General features: G+C 38.0%; 1 protein-coding gene across 3 annotated transcripts in view; it reads right to left on the reverse strand.

Annotated features, from left to right (window-relative positions):
- The window catches only part of elovl1b (ELOVL fatty acid elongase 1b), a 37879-nt gene extending 32220 nt beyond the window's left edge, over positions 1-5659 (reverse strand). For all 3 annotated transcript variants that reach the window (XM_057841739.1, XM_057841736.1, XM_057841738.1), the window contains exon 1: positions 5476-5659. The gene's annotated coding sequence lies outside the window, so the exon portion shown is untranslated. The remainder of the gene's footprint in view (positions 1-5475) is intronic.
- Between the last annotated feature and the right edge of the window lie 341 nt (positions 5660-6000).

A 6000-nucleotide genomic window follows, 5' to 3' on the forward strand; every position in this document is an offset into this window, starting at 1 on the left:
TGATGCCGCTGTCAAATAAAATGTTACCTATTAACCCAAATAAATCAACAAGTAAGCCGCAAGATTCAAAATGGAGGCGAAAAAGTATTTCTTATAGTCCGAAAAGTACGGTACTCACAATTTGAAGTGTTCAATCATGTTTTGGGGATCTGGAAGGAAACTGGACTACCCAGAAAAAAAAAAAAACTCACGAAGGCGTAGGGAGATCATGCAAACTCCACACAGGAAGCCCTTAATCTCAGAACTGTGAGGCGGACGTGCTAACCACTCGGACACAATGACGCCATGAATAAACATGTCTTTAAAAATCTGATGAATGACGGCATGAAAAGTTGCACCGTATAAACCATACAGTCAGTGAAATGAATCCCATTTGGAAATAGCAGATAAACAGTTTAAAAAAAAAAAAAAAAAAAGATCAAAAGTCATCATCGCTTAAAGCAATTTTATGATTATGCTTAACAAGACACACGAGACTAGGCATTTGAGCCATTGAAAATTCAGGACTGCATAATTATTATTTTTTTTTACATGTACTATATTTACACAGCAACAGGTTGAACAAGCAAACATTAGGCGCAGATCTAACCTTCAATTACAGAAGATGATTGATAATGCTAATTTTCAAATTTATTAGTCTGTTTTTACAGAAGGCTTGTCTACATAGTGTTTGGGCTTCCTGTCACTCATTGCAGGTTTCTCACTAAAGACTAAAGCAAAATATGAAAATCTCAACTTGACATTCTCAAATTCACCCTCGTAAAATGGAGGCTAATGATAAACTAATAGCTTTGGAACACAACTATGAGGGAACAATTTGCAAATTTAGCAAACACACACTTCCACTAATCTGACTTCCTGTGACAGGAAATTAATAGCTGTATTGACACGACTCTATAAAAGTCTCAAATTCAACCACTCAGAAGCAAGACTGCAACAAATAACACTTTAGATGAATGAGCTTGCCCCTTGCTCATTTTTCACTCAATTATCACAACTGACAGTCAGCAGCAGCTCTTTAACTGTTAAGAGTTTCCATAACTTGACCATCCAAACGTAGGGCTTTCTTTAAAATCTGTGCCAAAAACAGTATATGTATTTGTTTGCTCAGCTCACCTGTTTAACTGTCAAGTGGCTCAGGACTTCATATCCTGCCCACCCATTTTTGTGGCCTACATAGATCAAACTGCATCCTGGCTGGTGTGCATTACTTGCACAAACAACATAGCAGTGAACAGAGAGGAGCAAAGTGTTGCCAGCTTGGCAAATCCCTCTTGTGACTTTTATCTTTTAATTCACACTTATACAGAAAAGGAATAACATACTCATCATATCCAGAGTGCCAATTCTTAAGAGAGGATGATAAACTCTGATAGTTCACTCATGACTTATTGCAGTTGTGATGGTTGTTGTCAAAGATGGGGTTTTGTTTGTTGTGGTTTTAAGTGTTTGTGTAGGCAACATAACGATGGTGGTTGTACATTTGCTGGCTGCTTTGTTAGCAAAGAAATATTCACCCACTTTGATTCAACTTTATCCTTCTAGTAAGGACACATGCAAATATTAGCATTTAAAACCTCACTGTCTCGTAGTGGTCATTTTAACCTGCTGTTAGTAGATAATCAAGCACTGTACTGTATTTTGGCTAAAAATGACCCCAACAGTAACAGTTTGCTGTGTGAACCACTAGTTATACATAATCAAACACCCTGTGCAACACAATATGCCTCACTTGTAAATACAACTTCCTTCATATATACAGTGGGGAGAAGTATTTGATACACTGCCAATGGGTTTTCCCATTGGCAGTGTATCAAATACTTGTTCTCCCCACTGTATAAACCTTTACAAAGTGTGACAAAATAAGTATGACAAGGACATGACCTAATTGGGGGTTGGGAGAGGGGGATGAGCCCCGTTGCTCAGAGCAATTTACCATTAATGTTTACACATCATTACTTTGCATGTAACACAAAATGGCACTCGGGTTAATGTTACAAATAGTTAAGGATATGTTTCAGCGATAAATATTTTACAGTATTGGGTCAAGTTTGGATCAAAAACATGACCAGAAAAAGAAAAAATAAACAAGTACACAAGGCACGTGCCCGTATGATATTCTAACTATATGATAACCTTAAAGACCAAATGTGAAGTAAGGTTGGCCAACCATGTTTTTGAATAATATCAATGGCTAAACAATTATAAGCATATTTTCTTTCTTTTTTTTTTTTTTTTTAACGCAACCCTTCCAGATTCTTTGTTTAACCCATAGCAACGCCTTGACAACGAAAATGCTTTTCTTCAACAATCTTCGGAAATCTTCGGAAATTAAGTCACACAGAACTGCAAGGGAAGTCCGCCATAGAACAGTATTGTTGCATTGCTTCTCGGTAAGATGCCACTGTGGTGTGTGGCTATGTATTGTGCTCAATCTAAAGAAAAGTTATATGAGTGGCCAAAGGATAACAGGGCACGTAAATGGACATCTTTTATTCGCACGAAGCGAATGAATCACGCCATCATCAAGTAGTGTTCTCTGCTACAAACACTTCGAAGATGCCTGCTTCCTCAACTGGTCTGCTTATGATCAAGGATTTGCAAAAAAGTGTGATTTTTGGATAGATGACTGATGACTTTGTCAAAGCAGAGCTGCCAACTGTTGTGGAATGAACAGTAGATGGTAGCGACGTTAGCTGAAAGGTAACTAGAGTCATTTACTTGAATCATTGTTTGAAGGGCTTTGTAGGGCGGCCGTATGGAGCGCTGTCATCGCTGTTCTCGGTGTGACGTATCACTTCCGGGTTCGTCCCCTTTCAGGCTCGAACTTCGGAAACGCGATTATTTTGTCAAATATACGACATATAAATTATTTTTTTCATGCTTTATTTGTTGGACAACGTTTAATTACTTTCATTGTGACCCTATTTGGCATTTTATGAAATTACTTCACATTTGGTCTTTAAGCCAAAATTTAACGGTCTCACGGTATTGCAATTACAGCTCTAACATGTGTTTCTTTGAGATGGAGGGAAAAAATAATAATTCCATTGAACAGGATTTTTATTTTTCAAAACATTCGCAAATTGGAACATAAGTATAATGTTAAGTTAAAATACATTTTAAAAAATATTCTAAAATTAAAATAACTGCAGTCCTTTAGGTGAGCCTAAACTGACAGGCAGAGCTTAACATTGTTGCCATCAGAACTAAAATAATTGAATTATTTTCCATAAAACAGACGTGTGTATGACTCGTATCATGTTTACAATAAACACACACTCGCTCTTTCTCAACACAGACAGTTGCCAGAGAGAAAAAGGACACAACATGTTTTTTCACCGCTAGACACACTAAACATGCTGGAGTTAACTCTCGTAGCTCGTGGGAAACATTCATGACAGTGCTTGCTAACCTTTAATTTTACAAATGCGAAATCCTAGTGGAGGAATTTTTTTCTCGGGAGCCACCCTCCGCATACGTTTTACATGTCGGTTGTCCCTCCTCCTCTAAGCCACGGCAGTCTAACTTTTCTGTAGCCGAAGTATTCCCATACCAGTGATTTTGTTTTCTTCGATGGAGGAAAAATTTCAGGAGCTTCACCTCCTCCAGCCATTTTGTAGTACAGCTGACTCACTGACACTGATGGGGGAAGGTTGAGCCTTACAGCTGCAAGTGAGGGATTTCTCCATGCGTTTTTGGGACATAAAACATAACTAATACTTTAGGGACAGTATGACGGAAAATTTTTGCAGTTTTGAAACCTTGACGTTTTCATACCACCGTATACCTTGAAACCGGTAACAGGCACATGTCTAAAGAACACTTAACTTTTCAGAGTATTATCCAGCCAAGTACATCACATTGACGTCAAAAGCAAAATCTATATTTCTAAATACATGCAATTTATTTATAGATTTATAAAAGATTTTTACGAATTATGGTTTGGAAAGGGTTCCATCAAGTGAAATTTAGTTAAAGACCAAGTTTTTTCCAAATGTCAAGACAAATTTCAACCCCCCCCCCCCACACACACACACACACGCACAAAAAACCTCTATTAAGCAGCAAAAAATAAAATTTAATGAATTTCAGCCCTACCAGATTAAATTCAATGCCTTTTCAAAACACTTGCATAAGGGCACAGGTCAACAACAAAGCTACCAGGATTGCAGGTGACCCTACTCACCCATCTCAAAGACAATTCAGGTTGCTGCCGACTGATTGAGTTATTTGCACCACCACGTACAACCTTATCTTAACAACAACGGTCCTCATGTTGTCACCTGAACTTATTAATACTTTTTATTACCTTGTATGTTAAATGAATGTTGAAACATGAGAGTGGACCGCAACCTTTCATTGCATTTTACCTTGCGTTTTTGTGAATGAAGTCGAAAATCTCATCTGTGCGGTATGTTTGCTATTTATATACACACTTGACAATAGAGTTGACTTGATCAATTTAAACCCTACATACAAATTAACTTTTATGTTCAATATATTGCATTTAATCTATAAGAACTATTGGTTTAGCCCTTTATTTCGGAAGTGACACTTAGTAATTGAAAATTAAATATGATCAATTCTTATAAATTATCAAACATTTATTTTCACATATTTTACAAAAAATTACTTTTTGAATTTTGCAAACGAAATTGAGAACATTTAGATGAAGAAAAATACACCAGTTATGGCCTCCAATAACACACTAAAGTTTATTTTGTTTATTTCATAGTATTTTGCCTGCCATTTACAACGAGAAGACTTTGAATTCATTTAAACTGGAAGGACTGCAACATTAACGGCGCCAGACGTCCAATAAATTTTGACAAGGAGTGCCGTCAATGCAGCCAATGAGGACTGCCCTATTTGCAAGAAATAATTTTTCATTTATTAGCATTCTTGCCCAGCAGGTTCAAGGTCACCTGACCATGCTCATGTATGGCTTTTTAATGATGGGTTACAACAACAAGGCTGCAATTAACTACATTTACTATCGACCTAACATGCACAGTTACTTGGCACACATTGGCTGCAAGTGACGGCGATACACGTCCAATCCATTTTGACCAACCTTCCTAGTCAAAACGGATTGGACGTCAGGCGCTGACCATGGCACTCAAACATCAGCATTCACAACTATTCCTCCCAGTTGAAATGAATTGTACGTCTATCGTTGTCAATTGCAGGTAATGAGTTAAAGTGCGTGTCAATGAGCTCATATTATGTGGCTGCAGGTGCAAACCTATGACACCCAATGCCTGCAACGGGCATGATATCGACATTCACAGTTATTATGGCCACAAAAGTCACCTATGACGTTTAAATAGCAGAAAGTGAAATTTTAACATGATTTCAAAGTCCAGGAAGTATAACTGAGCAGGGCGCTGCTTGGCGGGATGAAAGTGTAATTGAACTCAAGTCAGTAAGCGTACATTTAGAAAGCTTTTTAATGGCGTGTTAGTTACTCACTCTTTGGGGGGCGCAGAGGGCGATATAAAGCCAGCGGAGGAGGTCGAAAGGCGACAGCTAATGCGGGCCAACGACGCGTATATCAAGCTGGCACAACTTGGTCATTTCCGCATCAATCAATGTTTGGAGCCGAAGCGAGCAGCATACCTTTGAGATGGCGCTCAGGAAAGGTGGAGTCAAGCCCCACTTTCTAGTCGCCCCATTTTTACGTCATCAACTGACAGCTCCTGACCCTAAAACAACAGGTGCACTTGAGCAAAAATTGGTAAATCAAACACCAAATTTTCATGTCTTAGGAAAAATGTTTTCTTTATACTTGGACGATTTAAGTTTCTCCTTGAACACCAAGGCTATAAGGATGAAGAGACTTTGGAAACAATACAGCTCGTGTTGAAAAATAACCCTGACCCTTTTACGTATTTGTTCTTGTAATTTTGTTAACTGTATGTGAATTGTTCACCCCATGTTTGGATATTTGTATTTGTAGTGATTGTTTTAATGTACTAATGTACATACGGAGCAAAT

Source organism: Corythoichthys intestinalis, chromosome 7 (genome assembly GCF_030265065.1).
Source record: "Corythoichthys intestinalis isolate RoL2023-P3 chromosome 7, ASM3026506v1, whole genome shotgun sequence".
Classification (NCBI taxonomy): Eukaryota; Metazoa; Chordata; class Actinopteri; order Syngnathiformes; family Syngnathidae; genus Corythoichthys; species Corythoichthys intestinalis.